The sequence below is a fragment of the Lissotriton vulgaris genome, chromosome 8, assembly GCF_964263255.1.
Source record: "Lissotriton vulgaris chromosome 8, aLisVul1.2, whole genome shotgun sequence".
NCBI classification, from domain to species: Eukaryota; Metazoa; Chordata; class Amphibia; order Caudata; family Salamandridae; genus Lissotriton; species Lissotriton vulgaris.
Genome location: NC_141696.1, coordinates 1424289525 through 1424311967, shown reverse-complemented (window position 1 = coordinate 1424311967; position 22443 = coordinate 1424289525).

Here is a 22443-nt window from a genome sequence, read left to right as displayed (position 1 = left end):
CACTATGGAGAGCAGTATAAAGCAGTCATGACATCCCTATAAATGCCACCATACCAACTGCACCATATCAAATACCCATCCCACCATCATGTCCAGCTCCACCATGTTCATGATGGCCGCTCCATGTAAACTATGCCTGTCCTTCAAGGTAAAAAGTGAAGGGCCCGATTCACAGAACTAACTTAAGACAAAATCCTAAACGTTCTACTTTTGGTATTCACAGAAGTTAGGATTTTGCCTTAAGTTTGTCTTAAGACAGACTTAAGACAGGCTTAAGTTAGGATTTTGTCTTAAGTTTGTCTTAAGACAAATTTAAGACAAAATCCTAACTTCTGTGAATACAAAAAGTAGTAATTTTAGGATTTTGTCTTAAGTTAGTTCTGTGAATCGGGCCAGAAGTTCTGTAGTTTGCTCTGAGAAACGCTTCAGCACATCAGCAACATTTGAAACCTGAACACTGAAACAAGTGGCTCTTTGGAAATACGCTTGTAGCATTATCATTTGTGACAACAAATACACCAGGATGGATACGGGTGGTGAGATTTCCCTCACAGTCTTTATCCCCCAGTCCCACCCAGAGTGGTAGGGGATGTTTTGGGGATAGGGACTCCCTGCATTGGCAAGGAAATAAAAACAAGTTTCCTCTGCCATACTATGGTTCAGACAAAATGAGGCTTAAATCAGGTTCTTAGGCTTGGTAAGTTAGCACAGTTTAATCACTGGGCATGGGACAATGTATGCTTTTAAAATAGCGTGTTTGTTTTTTTACTTGCATATTGTTTAGAGGGGTAGTTATGCCATTCTGTTTTCACTCAGCCGCCTCTCTCATCTTCCAAGTTCCTCTGTTTCTCCTTTTAAATGTGGATGCTAGGATGAACTAACATGTGCAGCACGAAGATTCTCACATTTCAACAAGGTTAGCAGAGTTAATTACCTTAAACAGTATCAGCCTTTCCGCTCCACCTCAGATAGACAACATCGCTCCCCATCTTTGCAAGAAACCTAAAAATCTGGCTCTGACAGACCCCCTCCTTGATGGAATGGAACCTGCACCACCCTCCCCCCCCCCACCCCTAGCGCCTTGAGACCCTTACGGGTGAGTAGTCGCGCTTTAACAAACTCCTGATTGAAACTCCTGATTGATATCAGGATGTCATACCCAGCATGGAGGGCTGCAGGAATGGATGTTTTCCCACTGGCAACTGAGCGACAGCCAGGAGACACAAGCGGAGGGGTCGGGCGATGGCTGGGGAGGGGGAAAGGGTGTGAGAGGGTGCAGGGACAGACTAGGGTAAGGTTGTTTGCACAGACCCAGGAAGGTTGGAGGCAGGGGTAACGATTGTGAACAGAGACAGGTTCTCAAACGGCTGGAGGCTCACTTGAGAGGTTGCAGGTTGCAAAAGGGGGCTCGGGAGCACAAGGTTATTAAAGCAGGCAATAGTAGGCAATATCGGGGTCCCAGGGGGAGGCAATGGGCCTGTATCTGCATTGCGGTCATCAGTAAATGCACGGAGCTGGGAGGAGCCAGAGGTACAAATCGTGATGAGGGCATGCAGAGCTGGCACACATGCTCCCTTTCTTACTCATGACCTGCGTGTCTTGCACCGCTGTCGGTTACGATCTGCTAGGAATGTGAAAGTGCGCCATACACGTTGTGCATGCCTGCAGTGAGAAAAACACATTAAACTGAATGGAAGCAGCTGACGTAAGCGTGTATGCGTGTACATCTCTGATTCCTGTCTGGGCGCGTGCACAGCTCCTGTCCCCCTTCGGACGCAAAACCCACAACAATAGATCTGCAGCGCATACGCTGCGTCGCTAGATGAGACCTAAAAATTTGCATTTTGGGAAATGAATGTAGGTTTTGAAATAAAAAAAATGCCCAGTACCAAAGATCAAATTAATATGCCAAAGAAAATGTGGCAGAACTGCAAAACTACCATGATCCTAGTTGATACAATTTCTGGGCCAGGTCAAATGAAAGATCTGTTATTTAGATACAAGTCTCCCACCCTGTAACAACCCCCTCCAATTCCTGTATGTGCTATCCAAACCCAAAACAATAAACGGTTGCAGCACTCAAAGAGGCAGATCATCCACAAGTGGGGCACTTCGGAGCACCCTGCTCACCACTCTTTGCTATACCCCTGCTGTCAAGCGTATAAGATGCAGGAGTTCTCTTGGGACTCCAGTCCCCATCATGAGTAGCTACGCTAGGGTATAGGGGGTGTGCCAACTCGTCAGCAGAGCCCTCTCACAGTTAGAGTGATCATCAAACCAGCTTACTTCATGATGGAGGTGGGTAGCTGAATAATATAGAAAGAGGGCAAGGAGGCCCAGACACCCCTCCCAAGCTCTAGGCACACTCGGATTCTCTTCCCCACCCATACAAGGGCACACAACAGCTTATTGAGCTGGAATAAATGTGCTGTGGGATACCAGTCAAATTACATTTTGTAACATGAACAAACATAGTGAAAGTAAAACAATTTTGGCCATGATCGAGAGAGGCAAGGTGTTAGGAAACTATACAACCGTTCCAGACCATCCAGCTATCATCATACATTTAACCCCTTCGCTGCGGAGGCAATTCCGCCGCAGCACTAGGGGGGCGAGCGGCGGCCGCATGCTCGTGACGGAGCCACTCCGTCACGAGCCGCGGTTGAGCTGTGCTTGTGACGGAGCGGTTCCGTCATGGCCCCGCCCGCTCAACAGAACGAGCCGGGCAGGCGCAAAATCAGCGCCGTGCAGGCGCGGCGGCAGGGCCAAGACGGAACCGCTCCATCATGAGCACAGCTCAGCCGATGCTCATGACAGAGCGGCTCCGTCATGAGCATGGGAGGTGTTAAGTCATAGTGGGCTGTTCAGAAGCTCGCCCCACATATTTTCAGAGAATGGACTCCAAGGGAGAGCCTTTGCCTTGTGTATCATTTTTCAACAGAAACATCCTAGATTCTGTTATGTTCATCTTCAGCCTGGACATTGCAGTGAAGGAGTACTAACTCCTGCAGGAGAAGGAGCACTGAGTTGCACAGAGGCTTACATAACAGAGCAGGGTGGCATCTGCGTACAATGACAGCACATGGCAGACAACTTCCAGGTGGAGCCTCCAGGAATTTAGCTGTGTTTGCAGTCAGTTCCACTGCACATGCAAATGGCACTGGGGACAAGGGGCAGCCCTGTCTTGTCCCTCTACCCAGCCTCCACAAATCCAAACATTAGAATCTGAGTCTCCTTGAGAGGGTAGAAGGACCATTGATAGACCAATATGTGGAGGATTGGTTGGCTAATGTGGTGCTGGAAGGGTAGACGTCAAACTGGTTCCTGATGAGAGGGCACTTTGCGTATCTGGTAACCGGGTGCATCACCCAGAGTGACAGTAGTTCGACTCCTAAACCACAGGGATAATGATAAGATACTACAAAGAGCCTGAACACTTGGGCCATGGCAAGTGGAGGGAGCAAAAGTGGCTTTATATCCAGATTACACAATGACAGTGCAAAGACAGTGAGCAACCTTCCCGGCCTTGAGAAGTCATTTATGGACCTTAAATATTCAATACGCACTTTCCAGTCAGACTCAGCATCATCACAGAAGTAGATATGCACGTCTTCTCAAACCCGACAGTCGTATGGGAGTGGCCTGAATGCCAGGGATACCCACCTACTTGAGTTTGCCAATTTTTTACCCATCTTGGCGTTCCATCCTTTGTTGGATAGCGACCAAATCTTAACACAAGAAGCCTATCCCTCCTAACCGGTTTTAAATGAGTGGATAAATAGGGTTGGGATTCAATTTTTTTATACAACTTAATAATCGAACAGGCATGCTTTTTATGTGCCATCGCCTCCCGGTCAAAAAGAAATTATAAGATTTAAGTATATTGAGTTACAGTCTGTTTTAAAGCAATTTTAAATCTATCTAGTTGTTCGAATGGCAGGGAATTAAAAGTGTTTAGACTCTCTGTTAAATATAATCTCCAGGTGGCAACGAGCCTGTATCTGCGTCATCAGTAAACACACGGAGCTTTCATTTCTTGCCAGCATAAATCAATAAATAAAATGAAAATAAACATTTCAGAAATGCAGATTGTCTCACCAAAAATTGTCTCAACGGGCCAAACTCTTATCTAACATCGGCATGCCCTGCGCTTCTCAGAGCCCTAAATGTTGATTTAAAAACTTTTATTTGTAAATTCTCAAGCAGTTTGCTATCTTTACCTCGAAAGATTATTGAACCGTAGGGAGGGAATTAGTTTGCTTTCACTACCTTCAATAAATTTTTATAACTCAGTCATAATAGCTTATCTCTCAGCGATTTAAAAGCAAAGGAGAACGAATTTGCTTAAGCCTTTAGGTTAATAAAATGTTGTTTAAAATTCATTCTTTCGTCTAGCATGATTCCTAAATATTTATATTGCTTTACTGATTAAATCCATAACCCACTGATTTGCCATAATTTATATGATATATTGGTTAAATTACTATAAATATTTTGAGCCCTATTAGTGTGTGACTTAGCAATATGGTGTCATCTGCATATTGCAAATATTTTACAGGAAGACCTGCCAAATTTGGAGAATGAGCATTAACATTTTGTGGATAGTATGGTAAATCAGCCATAAATAGATTAAAGAGACATGGGGCAAGTACGCAGCCCTACATATGAAACAAAAGGTTCCACGGCCAAGAAGTGGCCCATTATTGTTGTCTGCTGGCCTCCTTAACAAAACACAAAATAAAGGACAAAAAGAAATAAAATGCAACATAGCAAAAAAGGCAATGGACACGTAAAGTATTGTCCTACCCGACCTGACACTGAAGCGCACTCATTTTTAGGCATAAGGGCACATGGGATCAGACTAAATGCAGCCACTCACAGTGCAGTTGTGCCAATTGTTGAAGTGGGCTGGCCCGCTGCACCATGATGTATGTTGTCATAGGCAGAAGCAAAATATGAAAGGATTTGAACCAAGCAAAGAATGAAGTGGGCTGAACAAAATCCCCTCTATGTATGTGTATGTATGCTTTATTTACATTGATTAACTTTTGATTTGTAAGTGTTAGTTGGGAGCTAAAACCGTCTTGAAAAGGGGTTAGATTTCAGGTTTCTTCTTTCTCTGTCCACAACTGAACCTGAAAACCCCACATCCTCTAAATGTAGGCACTTTTCCTCTTCCGTGACCAGCTATGTCTTGGCCTCTATTTCCACTGCTGGGCATCAGCATGTAACTCATCAGCAGAGCCTACAAAGCACACCATGGAGTGAGAGAAGCAGCTTGTTTCATCAGCTGGGAGTATTTCTGAGAAACCCTACGATGCTTACAGGAGCCTGTCTATAACACAGGTGTGCATGCTGATAGAGAAGTCTTTGAATGTATATAGGCCTCAACTTGGTGCTAGCCCTACTTGGCTCTGCTTACAGTACTAGTGCTAGAATTTCCAAGTTCCTGATTTTGAATGGGTCATTAAACAAGATGGTGCATTATGGCAGAGTGCAACATCACTTAGGGACATATTTATGACAGGAGTTGTATGCTCTTGCACAACGCAAGTCCAAAATGAAATTTATGAAACCACATAAGGCCACCTTGCGTAGCCCTGAGTAATGCAAAGCACAGCAAATTGCTGCGTTGCATTACTCTGCACCAGGAAGGCGTTCCATGGTAAACCTGCGAATACGCCAAAAAGATAAGCCTTGCCAGTGGATGCTTAACGAGGACAAATAACTTTATTTCTCCTCATAATTTCCTCTTTCTAAGTGTGCTGCATTCTGCAGCACACATAGAAAGAGGAATATGCCTCAGTGGATTGTTTTTGTGCAGGAAGGTGCCCCGTTACTGCACAGAAACAGTACTGTATGAAACACAAGCACCCTTGAACCATGGTGCAAGGGTGCCTGTGTTGGCTCTAGGCAGTCATTCAGCACAGGTACAAGAGGAGGAATGTGTTGCATTCTTTTAAAAATATCACATTCCTGCCCTTTCCCCGTCACGCAGTGCAGCAAGGTGACTTTCTGCACTGCATGACTTTTTTGTAAATATGCCCTTTAGTATTTTAAGCCACCACAATGTAGGAACAACATCTGCACACACAACTGTTGTTTTCTAGGTATAAGAAGAACAGAAGAATTCATGTACAAAAAATTGATCAACACAAAATAAAAAAAGCATTTGCAATGCAATAGGTCTCACAATTTTGAGATTTTGAGCTATTGGCATTTTAAATAACAACGTCTTTGATTTTTATTTTTTAAACCCTCAGTAATAAAAGGCATTGTCATTTACGATAGCAATAGGTCAAAATTTCTAAAATGTGAGACCTATTGCATTGCAAATACTTGTTATAGACAGGAAACAGTCAAATTCATACCTGTAGGCATTAAAATTGCGCGTTCAAAAAGAGGTACGTTCAGGTAATGTATGAACAAATATATGCGCTGTTAGTATGTAACAAATATATGCAAGGGTGTGAGCACATTCACTAATGTTCCTTCCCTTGTAAACCTAAAAATAAAAAAATATGCAGTGTCTTTTTATATTTTGCTCCCTCCCGCATCCCCATATTTCTGAAAAGCATAGTACACAGAAGGCTTTCCAACTCAGTGGGACAGCAGGTATATACAGAAAGAGAGCGAGACAGAAAAATAGAAGGGAGAAAAGGAGAAAGGGTCAGAGAGAATTAGAGAGAGTGAGGGAGATTTAGAGAGAGAGAGCATGTTTGTTCAAGAGTTTGTTTTAGAGAGAGAACAGAAGTGTGTGTCAGTGAGAAAAAGCAAGAACGTGACCTGACCTGACCTGCGAGTGTGCCCGGTATCCGCCGCCGCTGCCGCTGACAGTTTGTATCTGCCCCCTCATCTCTGTATTGTGCCTGTAATTGTATGTGCCCCCTCATCTCTGTATTGTGCCTGTGCCTGTAATTGGTTTTTCCTACATTTGCATCGTCAACTGTTGTACCCCTCTGCCCCTGCTCTCGCTCCCAGTGCTGCGCCAGTTCTGTTTCTGCCCCCTGCCCCCTGACCTCTGTGTTGTGCCTGTTTTTGTTTAACTCTCGTTTGCATCGTCCTCTGTTGTGCCCCTGATCGTTTCTGTGCCTCCACCACCGTTTCTGCAGCAGATCCACCCCGCTCCCTGCCGCTGCTCCCCCGTGGCCCCACCCCCGCTCCCTCCAGCATCACCGCTCCCCTCCCCACTCACTACCCCGCTCCCGCCTCCCAGCTGCTCCTCCCTCCCACTGAATACAAAAGGTGGTGTCCGCGAGGCGTGGAGCTGTGACCTGACCTGACCTGGTCAGAGCCGGTCGCTCCTCCCGCCGCGTGGCCCACCCCGAGTGTGCCCGGTATCCGCTGCCAGTTCGTATCAGCCCCCTCATCTCTGTATTGTGCCTGTGCCTGTAATTGTTTTTTCCTTCATTTGCATTGCCAACTGTTGTACCCCGGTGCCCCTGCTCTCGCTGCCAGTGCTGCGCCAGTTCTGTTTCTGCCTCCTGCCCCCTGACCTCTGTGTTGTGCCTGTATTTGTTTAACGCTCGTTTGCATCATCCACTGTTGTGCCCCTGATCGTTTCTGTGCCTCCACCGCCGTTTCCGCCGCTGATCCACCCCGCTCCCTGCCGCTGCTCTCCCGCGGCCCCACCCCCGATCCCTCCAGCATCACTGCTCCCCTCCCCACTCGCCACCCCGCTCCCGCCTCCCAGCTGCTCCTCCCTTGCTCCGCCCCCCACTACGCCACTTATGGCGGAGTCCGCATGCACACGCAGCGTTCACGCGCAGCGGGCGCGCCATTTGCACGCCGAAGGCGCGCCAAAGGCAAGCCCGTCTGCGCCCGTCCGCGCCTGGACCATGCCCAGCGTCAGAACCCCTGGTCCCCGCAGATGCCATCCCACTGACCGGACGTACGACACCGCCACCCTCATCGCACTCAACACCGGCCGGATCCCCGGCTGCCACCAAGCCACCCCAGGACGCACCCACGGACCCTTCACCTGCCAATCCTGCAAGTTCTCCTGCATCCGGACCTGCACCGCACCCGCTCCCACCAAGCCGTGCACCAACAGCAGCCACCTGAAGTGCATCCTGCTCAACACCCACTCCCTCCACAGACACTCCGTGGAACTATGGAACCTGCTCGACACCACTTCTCCAGACTTCGACTTCCTCACAGAAACCTGGATGAACGCCTCCTCAGCGCCCGGCATCGCCATAGCCATCCCGGACGGATACAAGATCACCCGAAGGGACCGCGTCAACCGGACAGGAGGAGGCATCGCCATCGTCCACAAGAACACCATCCGCATCACGACCAACTCCGACGACACCCTCACCGCCGCTGAACATCTTCACTTCCAGATACACACCGACCCCAAGACCACACTCAGAGGCACCCTCATCTACAGACCCCCAGGACCACGCACACAATTCAGCGAAGACATCGCAGACTTCATCAGTCCACACGCCCTCCCCTCTGCTGACTACATTCTCCTAGGGGACCTCAACTTCCACCTGGAGAACAACAACAACAACAACACCACCACCCTGCTGGAGAACCTCGCCAACCTAGGACTCAAGCAACTGGTAAACACCCCGACCCACTACGCCGGAAACACACTCAACCCAAGCTTCTCCTCCAGCAAGTACATCTCCTTCAGCCACTCCACCGGACTCCACTGGACAGACCACAGCTGCATCCACTTCAGCTTCAGAAAGACCACGACTCACCACCTCCCGCAACAGGTTCCCGCAGGAGCTGGAACAAGATCACCACTGACCAGCTCACCACATCATTGAACCAGAACCCTCCCACCGGATCAACGGACCCCAACCAAGCAGCCAACAACCTCACAAAGTGGATCACCAACTGTGCTGACGACCTCGCACCCCTGAAAAACCATCCCAGCAGGCCCGGAAGCAATAAAGCCTCCTGGTTCAACGACGACCTCAAGAACTCCAAGAAGAACTGCCGTACCCTCGAGAAAGCCTGGCGTAAAAACCCGACCACAGACAACATGACTGCCCTCAAGAACGCCACCAGCAAACACCACCAGCTGATCCACACCACCAAGAAGTCAGCATTCAAGGACCGACTAGACAACAACGCACACAACAGCAAAGAACTCTTCAACATCGTCAAAGAGCTCTCCAACCCCAGCGCCGGAAACAACGACATCACTCCCTCACAAGACCTCTGCGATTCACTTGCCTCGTTCTTCCACAGCAAGATCGCAGACATACACAACAGCTTCAGCGAACAGTCCATGCACCCAACCACAGAACCAATGTCCCCCACCACCAACCTCCGCGCCTGGACCCCGGTCAACACCAAAGACACCATCCACACGATGAACACCATCCATTCCGGATCACCAACCGACATATGCCCCCACCACACCTTCAACAAGGCCGACTCCGTCATCGCACCCCAACTCCGGGACATCATCAACTGCTCCTTCAACACCACCACCTACCCGGAGAGCTGGAAGCATGCCAAACTCAGCGCCCTCCTAAAGAAACCATCTGCAGACCCCACCGACCTCAAGAACTACCGACCCATCTCGCTCCTCCCGTTTCCTGCCAAAGTCATTGAGAAGACTGTCAACAGACAGCTTGCCGCCTTCCTCCAGACAAACGGATCCCTCGACCACTCACAGTCTGGCTACCGAGCCAACCACATCACCGAGACCGCCCTCATCGCTGCCACTGACGACATCCGAACCCTGCTCGACAACGGGGAAACAGCAGCCCTCATCCTCCTGGACCTCTCCCCAGCTTTCGACACTGTCTGCCACCGCACCCTAGTACAACGCCTCAGCAACGTCGGTATCCAGGAGAAAGCACTGGAGTGGATCATCTCGTTCCTCGCCGGAAGAACTCAGAGAGTCCGCCTCCCCCTTCAGATCCGAGGCCCCCGAAGTTATCTGCAGCGTACCACAAGGATCATCATTCAGCCCCACCCTCTTCAACGTCTACATGAGCCCCCTCGCAGCCATCGCACACCAACACAACCTCAACATCATCTCCTACGCCGATGACACCCAGCTGATCCTCTCCCTCACCAACGACCCAGCCACCGCCAGAACCAACCTTGATGAAGGGATGAAAGAAGTAGCCGAGTGGATGAAGAACAGCCGCCTGAAACTGAACTCAGACAAGACGGAAGTCCTCATCCTTGGAGCATCACCCTCTGCCTTGGACGACTCCTGGTGGCCCCCGGCCCTAGGCAGCGCACCCAAACCAACGGACCATGCACGTAACCTGGGCTTCATCCTGGACTCCTCCCTCTCGATGACCAGACAAGTCATTGCCGTCTCATTATAGTGTTTCAACATCCTACGCATGCTCCGAAAGATCTTCCGCTGGATCCCCACCGAAACCAGGAAGACGGTCACCCAAGCACTCGTCCCAAGCCGTCTGGACTACAGAAACACCCTCTACACCGGAACCACAGCCAAACTGCAGAAAAGACTCCAGCGCATCCAGAACGCCTCCGCACGACTCATCCTGGACACCCCCCGACACAGCCACATCTCCGGACACCTGAGAGACCTGCACTGGCTCCCCGTCAGCAAGAGAATCACGTTCTGTCTTCTCACCCATGCACACAAGGCCCTCCACGACCTGGGCCCCAGGTACCTCAACAACCGCCTGTGAAGAACTGAAAAATCTTCATTCTCAGGGGTCTTCCTAATATCAATAAAGAACTTGGCACAGAAGCTGAAATATGAAAAGACATCTTTATTAAATTTAATAAGTGAGGTCTCGTCACACAGAAGCTGTATGCAACTGAATGAGGTAGTCTAAAGAGTACAAAACACAGAGGCCTTTTATATGCTTAGAGTTACAAACTCAGCATCAAAGAAAGGGGCAGTCCTAGCTTCTGCAAGCATACAAAATACCTATATGCACATACAAGATCTGAAAAATATTAGCCAATAGAAAAACATCATGTAACCAGAATGTCCCCCTTACGTCGTGTTTCTGCCCTACCCATAAGTCAATCAATTACAGCACTTATAGGTCAATCAGTAATGGCAGAACATGTCTGTATGCAGTTAGGCCAGCTAGTGTCTGAGATTGCTTTAAAAAGCAAGGACAGAAGGGGGTTTTCTACATGTTGCAGTCCAAAGGGCAGAAACACTTCAAGAATAGAGCAGTCTGTGTAAAGGCAACACAAATTGATGACAAATGTAAGATGGAGTCAAAATTAAAGAACCTCAGACCCTGCTTTTGCCATTACACAGGCAAATCCTAAAATTATTTTGCAAACATTATGTATTTCAGTGACTATTGAAAATGCCAATAAAATAATAAGAATCAGTCTCCAAACACCCATTCTATGCAATTGCACGGGAAATACCCAGAGCCGTTGAAGCCTCTCTGGCAGGCTTCTATTGTCCATCAAATCCTGTTTCTGTTGTTTGAAATGATGTTACTCAGTATCAGTTGGAGTGCCTTCCTGGCAAACACTCACAGCTCACTTGAAAGTCTCAATGTCTCAATGCAGTGCACCAATATTTCCTGTGCTGCAGGCACTACAGATAGTGTGCTCTTCATTGATCAAGGGCACAGATCATCTCATGCAGACCCAAGTACTATTAATCGGGAAAGAGCAACAGACTGTCACTCTCAGCAACACTTTCAGGCTCCAACACTCTCTACTCAGTGTCAGAGGATGCTCGGGTTGCTCTTTCATAGGCACCATAATGTAGTGCCTTTTGCCAATCTCAAATCCTCCAGGGCACTGCACTTCCGTTGGAGCAAAGGAAAAGGGGGTGTGTGGCCAAAAACTCAGGCCAAGGGGCTCAAGGGACTGCACACTGTCAGAGGTTAACCAGCACATGACAGGTAGAAAACTGAAGCCTCAAAAACAAGAATCCTTCTCTTTCGCTCTTTTGCACTGAAATTCTGGTTCTGTGGCAAAACCAGACCCTCCTTCTTTTCTGATGTTCAACGCCTTCTGATGAAGCAAGTACAATACGTTGGAGATACCACTGATGGCACGCTGGCGATCGCTGTCCAATCTTGCTACTTTTCTGGGTGCTGGGACTTTTCATCTGTTAACTGTCACTGATGGGATTGTGGGTGAGTTCCGCAGGTTATCATGACTTAATCCCACAGAACCTAGTGACGTAAGAAAAGTGACACAGTTGTTTCCTTCAATTAAGTACAAAAACAGTTCATTGTATAACAAACAAGCAAGCAAGTGACCTGCAATCTTTAAAGGAGTGGCCATACGTCATGGGACATTTCTGGTCTAGAACACACTGTCATTCTCAAAGGCAATGCAAAGACAAAGGTAGTAGGCAAAACAGTGCCTCTAGCCTCTTTAATTGGGTTTCCATGTGAGAGCATATCTTCTACCATCTAAGGGTAGATAGCGACATGGGAATTCTATCTGAATGGATGTCCTCACATATGGTGGCATTGTCTAATGGGGCAAACACATTTCTTTCTCAATGATTACATATAGGTGTTCCTAAATTCCTTATCTAGAACACCTCAAAAGAGAGATCACATAATACATATTATCAGGGACATGTAGATACCTCCCTTTAATAATTGTGCATCAGGTGGACTATGCAATACAAAAGCTAATGATCAAAATGTGGAAACAAAAGACAAGAACTAGAGAGTCCTGGTATTTCCATTATTTAAAAATACATCTGGTCCATCAAAAATTAAAGCAGCAGAAAAAAGGAACTAAAAACCAAATTAGAATAGGCATTGAATTTGTCATATTCAAAAAACGTAAGGTGTCTCCTATTGAGGTGGAAAACATATCTTACTATAGTATTGAGTCAGTTAATCAGTCCATCACTACCCTAACAGTCAGACTGGAAAACATCAGAGTAGGCCTAAAGAAAATTTTAGAAAACCAGTCTGGTCATACAAAAGGGAATTATACATAATATGGTGTCTCTGGTACATTAATGCAGTCTGGAAGTATGAACCTGAGCAATACACCAACTGGTGAAAGGAATTTGGAAAAGGGAAATGGGACTAGGTAAAAAGTGAAGTCTTGTTTCCTTTATGGTACAAAGCCATACACTACTTAGGACGCAGGACAAAACTGACTAATGTAATATAGAAATTAGGTCACCATGTACAAGAGTCACAAATCTATAAATTATCCTTACGTCCAATCAGGATACATAAATTTAGGGCTGCCCGTTCCTTAAGGGGAGGAGCAGTACATGACTAACAGCATGTGACATACTTTGATCCTGTATATCTCTTTTATTTTACTTCCATACTATATAGCCAAATTTGACATACACTGGTAAAGTGTTGTCTTGTTTTGTTCACAGCACGAAAAATCATATCTGTGAAATTTAGTATCAGCGCAAAAAAAACCCCCAAAAAAACACATATGCCAAGCCATCAGATATACGCACTGTATATCAAGCACAAAAAGCATAGACAAAGTACAATGGCATATGTAAATAAGCGGTGACACACAACACTATTGCATGCATGTGTATGCACTGTGAACTTGCAGCCCAAAACAGAATATTCAGGCCTGCTTAATTTGCCAGGCTTAAAATCCTCACCCTCCTTTTGACAGCAGATCACCAGGTAGTGAAGATTTGGCTGTCAAACACAACTAACTGTGTCGCTTCTGACACACAGGACCAGCAGGAACAATCCACAAAAGGACAAAATGCACATTTCTGCACATAACACACAAAATATCAACTGTAACAACCATCTTTTGAAATCATGCTAAACCTTTTTAACTTTCCAAAAACTTTTTCACAGACACTCTGCATGTCCCGTGCGCCAACACCCTTTGAGGCCCTGCTTTTCCAAGCAATAATTTCTCCATCTGTTTACACTTATTCCTATCCTACCTCACTGACCTTAAGGTCAAAATCTCCTCAGCCCTCTATCTCTTCCTCACTCTAAGGCTGAAAAAGGAAAAAAATAACCTTCCCAACTGTTTCTAACCTGCAATAACCAACCCTATTTAAAAACACATGATATAGATATTACTCCTGTTAGGGGCTACAATTTATTTCTATACTTAGATTATTAAAACAGTTACTGTGAATAATTTGCAGAACATAATAACACATGTACCAGTTTTTAGAACAAATGCTTGTTTGCAATGGTACTCATTTCATCAACCTTAAAAGGATGAAGGTCTCAGTTAGGTCCAGCAAAAGTTAAAACCTTCCACCCTGATATTAAACTCAAACCTCTGCACCAGGCACATTGGCTCACTGACCTATTTAAGGAAACCCAAATGGGAACAACCTGCAAATTTGTATTTACCTAAATGTATGCATTTACCGAAGCCTAAAGCACTTTAAAGCTATTGTAAATGGAAAAAATGCCCAAATTTTACCCAAATTCGACTTTGCTATTTGGGGCACTTAACTATAAAGATCCTACAATTTCATTACATATTAATCATGCTCAGAATGTTCTTTACGAATTGCAGAGATTGGAATTTAGACATATCTCATGCAAATCCTGAGAAAAATGATTTTTTCACGTCTGCGTCAAGTGAAATTCTATATGCTAATGTCCCTATTATGCAGTATACCATACCTTAAATTAAATTATAATGCTAGGAGGTCACAGTATAAGTATTAAGCTTCATGAATAGTAAAAAAACGAATTTTGGAGCACTTATTTTTATAACCCAATCATTTTTGATAAATCCACATATTAAGGCTCTGTAATTCCTCGAATCTGTCTTGATTTTCTTTTATTTTTATTTTCTCTGTGCCACGTATGCCTGCAAAAATAGCCTGACGAACAAGGTGGTCTTGCCTCCCCAGGTCATGTACACATTAACCAGATTAAACTGTAAGAAACTAACCTCTTCACACGAAACTGGCCTTGCAAAACCAATTTCCCTGATTGATCTTTATCTGAGATTGCCAATCAATGTTCAAGACATCGTTAACTTGTTAGTTTCCTTGCACTTGCCTTATCTTGTTTCAGCATCTGTTACGGTTTCTTTCTTTTTAAATGTTTCTTCATTACATGGGTTCATTATTATTTAGCAACTGAACCAAGAATATGCTTACAGAAATGCTTAAAGAGAGGAAAACCCTTAATTGAAATGTCTTCCTATAATACATAATAATGAACCTTAGTTTTAGAACCTTTTTAACCCTTTCGATGCTGATGACGAGCTCAGCTCGTCATGATGCACGGTTGAGCTGTGCTGATGACGAGCTGAGCTCGTCATGAACAATGGGAATATATGAGTGCCAGCACAGGGGGGGAAAACACCTAGCAGCCAAGGTGTTAAAACAACATTCTGAAATGCAAAATTTCACCCGTGCAACTGAGGGCAAAATCCTGGTTGAATAAATATTCCTGTTTATGTAGCTTGTCTCTAAGTGTTTGTAACATGAGCAGCTGGCAATCTTTTTCAAACTAAAACATATCAATGCGTGTTCTATATTATTTTGAGTTAAGCAGGAATTTACTTCAGCTGATCTGTTTGCCTGTTAATATTTAACACAATGTATCTAAGGAAAATGCTGTAAGTTTATTTATTTTTTGCAAAACACCCAATTTCGTTTTTGGGGGCTTTTTATTCCTAGTGAATGTGAATTTACATTTTAGTTTTTAAACATTTAGACATTTTGCCTAATAGACTGAAAACATCAAGAAAACCACGAACAGACATTGAGCTCATTTCAGTCATAAACAGAAAGGAGCCAAACACTCAGGACACACAATACGGCGTGCCATGCATTTTCGTGAATAGCGCCATCGCTATTCACTTACAGAAGTTGCACTAATGGGAAAACCACATAGACATTTAAACACATATTTGACCCACAAATCAATACTCAGGCCAGAAACGAAGAACAGCCCACAGACTGTACTTGAACCAAACCATTTGCAAATACTAGTTGTAAGTCATATTTACAAGAAACACTTCTCAATAGTGTTCCAAAAGACTGCATAAACAGCCCAACAGACTGATGTATGTCCAAGAAGCGAAAATTCACTCAATTCACTAGCTTTGGCTAGCAGAACACCAAACAAAATCGTTCTGCATATCTTCATTCATAAAACTGCGCAGAACAAAGGATCCTTGTTTTGTATTATGCCATATTTTAATTCCCTGGGGATACAAAATCACCAAGGAAGAAACATGTTTTTAAATCTAACCTATTTAGATATTCCCTTTAGGGGAAGCCGGCTAATCCAAACGTATACAGAGTTGGCCAACATAAAGCTTCAAATTTGCTAAGATCAGGCATCTTATAGCTCACTAATCTAGCTTCAAACTTCAAGGGGCTATCTCTATCGATACACTTGTAAATATACAAGACCCTCGGTTTTTGAAAATGGCAATCTTCAAATAGAACTAAGAACCAAACAAACTAAGTAAAGAACCACAGAACCAAAGAACAAAGGACTTGGAGCGACCCACTTATACTTAACTCTTACTTTTACTAATCAAAACGTTATCCAAATTCTAACTGTCAGGTTCTACATGATCTAACGGTCTTTTTATAATACTCACGCCAAAAAGTTTCTCAGTTAGGAGTGACATCATGTGGAGGATCAAAATCAGGAAGAGCAGAAATACACTGGGCTGCAGAGAGGAAGAATCCTCAGAATCCCTGTGCACGGAGTACCTTCTTAGTAGAATCCTGTCTTGTCCTCCTCAGTAGATTTCTGTCTCCTGACAAGATCACTCCCACAGAAAGGCACTTCTCTGATGAAGCCAGCGTTGGCCGCGCCATCTGAAGAACTATTGATCTTCATTCTCAGGGGTCTTCCTAATGTCAATAAAGAACTTGGCACAGAAGCTGAAATATGAAAAGACATCTTTAATAAATTTAATAAGTGAGGCCACGTCAGACAGAAGCCGTATGCAACTGAATGAGGTAGTCTAAAGAGTACAAAACACAGAGGCCTTTTATATGCTTAGAGTTACAAACTCAACATCAAAGAAAGGGGCAGTCCTAGCTTCTGCAAGCATACAAAATACCTAATATGGACATACAAGATCTGCAAAATATTAGCCAATAGAAAAACATCATGTAACCAGAATGTCCCCCTTACGTCGTGTTTCTGCCCTACCCATAAATCAATCAATTACAGCACTTATAAGTCAATCAGTAATGGCAGAACATGTCTGTATGCAGTTAGGCCAGCTAGTGTCTGAGATTGCTTTCAAAGCATGGACAGAGGGGGGGGTTCTACACGTTGCAGTCCAAAGGGCAGAAACACTTCATGAATAGAGCAGTCTGTGTAAAGGCAACACAAATTGATGACAAATGTAAGATGGAGTCAAAATTAAAAAACCTCACCTGACCTTCTACACTCCCATCCGCCCACTACGATCGACCAGCCACGCCCACGCCGCGGTTCCACGCATTCGAAGAGCCACCATGGGAGGAAGATCCTTCTCCTACCTGGCAGCCAAGACTTGGAACTCCCTCCCCATCCACCTCCGTCGTACCCAAGACCACCTCTCCTTCAGGAAGCAACTCAAGACCTGGCTGTTCGAGCAGTAGCGGATCCCCCTCCCCCAAGCGCCTTGAGACCCTCCGGGTGAGTAGCGCGCTATACAAATTTCTTGATTGATTGATTGATTGATTGAAAAATTGAGTGCATGTAACAAGGAGAGAAAGAAAATACAGAGTATGTGTCAGTGAGAAAAAGACAGAAAGTGAGAGTGAGGACATGTGTGTGCATTAGAGAGAAAGATAGTTAAGAGAGAACATAACAAAGATACAAGGAGTCCCTGTGTTTGTGTATCAGAGAGAAAAAGCAACAGAGACCGGATAGAAAGGTAGGGTAAGGGGGACGGAGAGAGACAGGGAAAGAGAGTCAGGGAGAGAAAGATACAGAAGCAGAGAGAGAGAAAGTGAGAGAATGAATCGTATGTGAGCAGTGTCTCAAAAAGGGTTGTAATTATTTTCGGAAGTCCGGGCATTCCCACGGCGGCTGCTAATACATTTCTGCTCCAGGGGCTGAAGTGAAGAGAGGTCAGAGGAAAGGGGAGCGCAAAGAGGGGAGAAGTGGGGGAAGAAGCGACAGGCAATGGGGGAGAGGGCAGGGCTTTGAGTGGGGGGTATCTGGGGGTCTGAGCACCCCCAGTTTTTTTCTGGGGGCCTCGAAATGGGTCTCTATTTTCGGGCCTCAGAGGTCAGGGGTAGGGTGAGGAGACGTCCCGGTTTTTGTTGGTGTTTCGGGTGATCATGTGCGCGCACTGCTTAAGCAAAACAAGCTAATGCACTCCCAGTACCCCTGACATCCCCACACCAGCTCAATCAGAGGCACAACTAGAGTGCCCACAACTCCTTGGTAGTGTGCTTTCCTCGCACCATTGTGTCGATCAATGGTAACTCAATTGGGATCATTTAGCAGCTTAAACCAGTTTGTGTGAGAAACTGCATACATTTTGATATCTCTCCTTTACTTCTGATCATGGGAAACTTGCTTGTAAAAGTCCAGTCAAACAAAAGTTAGACTTGAAATAATACAAACGTGTTTGCACTGAAGGAAATTTCATGTGACCGCATTATAACGAAGATGTGACAGCCCTATTTTGCAAGTGTGAGAACAGCAGGCTGAATTTGTGCACTGCGAAGCTGGCCTGCAGCATCACCCAGTTGTTTGGAACCCCACAAGCCTCTCAGCGTGTTTACCACCACTGCTAAAGCCACTGAGGGGCCTATTCAGTGTCCTGGCCAGAAACACCCACTGGCAAACCCACGGGGCGACGAAGGGGAGGATGGAGCATTTGCACTGTTGAACAAAACGCCCATGGGCACAGTAGTAGGAAGTGTGGAGATGCAGGGGCTCTAAGAAGGGGTGAAAAAACGACAAAGAATCAATAACATGCAAATGGTCTTTTAAAGACCTGTGGAGTACTCAGGTGCGGCTGGGAAGCTGTCCCAGCCTTGGCTGCCACACAGAGGGGATGGGGGGGGGCTCTGAGGAGTCCTAGAGCTGACGGCTTGTCAGAGCAGGGGGTACTACTACACTGGTTTTCTTTATTTAGACCACACCCCTACTTAGATTAGCCCACCCCTTTAAGAGCACCCCCAGTTTTTTTCCCCACTTAATGTAATGTAATGTAATGTCACATTTTTATAGCGCGGCTTTCACTCCAAGGAGCATCTTGGCGCTGTGTACCATAGCCAGATGGATCAGGCCGCTGACAGATGGAGTTCAGAAGTCCTACGCGCTTATACTAAGACTTTGCAAGCTGTATCAGTGAGTGTATAGATCCATGTTTTCAGCCCTTTCCTGAATTGGCTCTCAGTGGTGAATTGTCACAATTTTGGAGGAAGCTTGTTCCAAGCCCTGGATCCCATGACTACAAGGGATTTTCCTCCCTTGGTGGAGAGCTTATATCTGGGCACTACCAGTAGGTTCAGGTTTGATGACCTAAGGACCCGTGAAGGTACATAGCGCCTGAAACCGTTCGCAAGATATTTAGGCCCTTGCGAGTGGAAGGCTCTGAAGGTGATTACCAGCAGTTTAAACAGGATGCGCTTATGTATTGGCAACCAATGGAGGGCTTTGAGAGCGGCCGAGGCGGACGACTTCCTTGGCCAGCCGAGGACAAGGCGTGCGGCTGCGTGCTGGACCATCTGCAGTCTGTGGAGCACGGATTGATTGGCTCCCACATACAGACTATTGCAGTTGTTCAGCCTAGATGTTATCAGTGCAACCGCCACCGTTTTCCTGGCATCCAGTGGCAGGAGGTCAAAGATTTTTCTGAGACCTCTAATGATATTAAAACAGGCACCAGCCATGGTCACGGCCTGTTGCTTAAATGAGAGGGAGCCGTCAAATTTGATGCCCAGGTTGCGGGCGGCAGCAATGGTAATTGGGGGGCTTCTGCATGTTCCGGCCACCATAGTTTGGGTGAAAACAAGTTTTTCTGCCCGAATGGCAGAATTTCGGTTTTACCCGATTTACACTTAAGATGATTATTCCTCATCCAGTCAAAAGTGGCTGTGAGGCAGTTTTTAAGGTTTTCCTCTGCTCCGGGCAGTTCCCTATCCAGTACTAGGATAAGCTGAGTGTCGTCAGCATACGAGATCGTACTGATTGAAAAGAAGAAATTAGTTTGATCAGGGGGACCATATACAGATTAAAAAGTACAGGGCTCAAACTGGAGCCCTGCGGCACCCCAACATCAGAACCTTCTCCTCAGAGCAGAACTCGCCTAGTATGGTAACTTGCCCCCTCTGGTTAAGGAAGTTTGTTAGCCATGCCAGTACAGTTCCTGCTATCCCTGATGTTACTAGACGGTCAATCAGTATGGTATGTGACACCGTATGTATCGAACGCCGCCGAAAGATCAACCAGGATCAGTACAGCTTTCGTGCCCTGGTCGATGGCTTCCCGCACGGTCTCCACAGTGAAAAGGAGGGCAAATTCTGTTGAATGCTTATGTCCTGTATCTTTTGCTCGAAATGGTTAGCAATGGCATTACAAAGAGTCAAAGAGGGTGGAATGTCTTGCGAAAGTACTTCAGGGTTCCTGTAGCTATTGACTATCCTAAAAATGTCTTTCTGTCTATTGTCCGCGGAAGAGATGGCTTCCAGGTAGTATGCTTTTTTTGCAAGTTTAATCAAAACATGATACTGCCGCCGAGCCGATTTGTAAATACTGAACTCGGCCGTATCATAATTTCGGCGCCATCTCCGTTCCAGCATTCTAACTTCCCTAATTTTTCCATTAAAGACAATAAAAACCATTGCAGAAGCTTTTTTCGCTCCGTGTGTCTTGCCTGATCTTGTGGGATCCAAAGGTCCACTAAGCCCGGTAATCCAATCACAGAAGCGTTTGTTATCAATTTGCATATGGCCGGTCATTGTGGGCTTGCTGCTATTTGCTATCCTTGGGAGCTCCGGGTTGGCAATTAGCTTTTTCCAGCCAGGTTTGGCTTGCCCACCTGCTTTGCTAGCACCTTTCCCTGGCAGGTTGCCTTCCACTACAAGCTCAAATGGGATGAGTTTGTGGTCGGACCATGTTTGTACGCAAGGAGGCTTAACCCTCAGAAGGTCTAAATTGGAACAGACACAGTAAAGCATATGCCCCGCTTTGTGTGTGGAGTAATGGGTTAGCAGAGTTAGCCCAAGTACATTTATTATATCCCTGAAGCAGCCCGCCCCGTATCAGTGGTCGAGTCCAGGTGAAGATTTAAATCACCTAACAGCGTGAAATTAGCAAATCTAAGGGCAAGGTCGCTAAGAACCTCCCAGATGCTTTCCAAAAAATCTTTTGGATGACCGGGTGGGCGATAGACTAGCGCACCTGAGAGTGCAAAGGACTCATGAATCTTTAGACAAAAGGCCATACTCTCTGCCCCTTTGATATCTGGTAGTTCATAAGTGGTGCACATCAGAGTATTGCGAAAGATAATGGCGAGCCCCCCCCACGTTGCTCCTGCCTATCCAGTCTTTGAATTAGGTAGCCCGGCGGGAGAGCCAGTGCAATATCAGGATTGCACCAGACTTTCAGCCAAGTCTCTGTAATAGGAAGCCAATTGAGCTCTTCTGTGATTAGATCAAATATATATGATGCATTCTTACACATTGATCTGGCATTAATATGTCCCCCCCGAAGAGCAAAGGAGCCTTTATTCCCTGAGCAAGTCTGTTCAGGGGCCACCACTGTCTTGCAATGCCGACATCCGACAGGACCTTCCCATTTATCTATCTTAAGAGAGTTATAACACCGGGAGTGCCTTTATTTAGAGATAGTATGAACTCCCTGGACAAGCCCTGTTTTGAGGACTGTTGGACAGCATGATCGGCCTTCAGCCCGGTCGCGGCACGGACGGGCACAGCCGGGCTTAACTTTGGCGCACCTTCGGTGCGCCATCGGTGCGCCCGCTGCGCAGGTACGCTGCGCGACGGCTCCGTGTGAGGTTTAAATAGGAGGCTGCTAAGGGTCCTAGTGTAACCACCTAAGTTTTTTTAAAAGCTGTACTGTGCAGAATATCGATCATTCAAACAACAGACAAAACGGCGATTTTAAAATGCAGAAATGCAGATTTTAGGCAAATTCACAAGCCGCGACCTCAGCAGCGTGGTAGGGACTTCAGTATCAGTTATGAATTCAGTATCAGTTAAAGCCCTGGGAGAGGGGACACTGAGCAGGAGGAAGGGAAGGTTAAGAAAGTGAGATGGGTGAAGAAAGGGGGAGAAAAGGAGCGCCAGGATGTGGAAAGACACGGAGTGGGGTATGATAGAGATAGGGGATTATATTTACAGTATACAGGTGCTAAAACAACACACACTGTGTGTATTTAAATAATCGACGACAATTAAATTAAAAATAAATATATTGAGTATTCGATACTCCATATGTTTGAATATATAATTAATGTGAGAATGAAGATTTGTGTTAAAATTAGGTGTAACATATTAATTATTTAAGAAAGTGTGTTTTAATTTCATTTGCAAATGTTTGAGGAAGCAAAGGTGGTTAAAGTAATGAC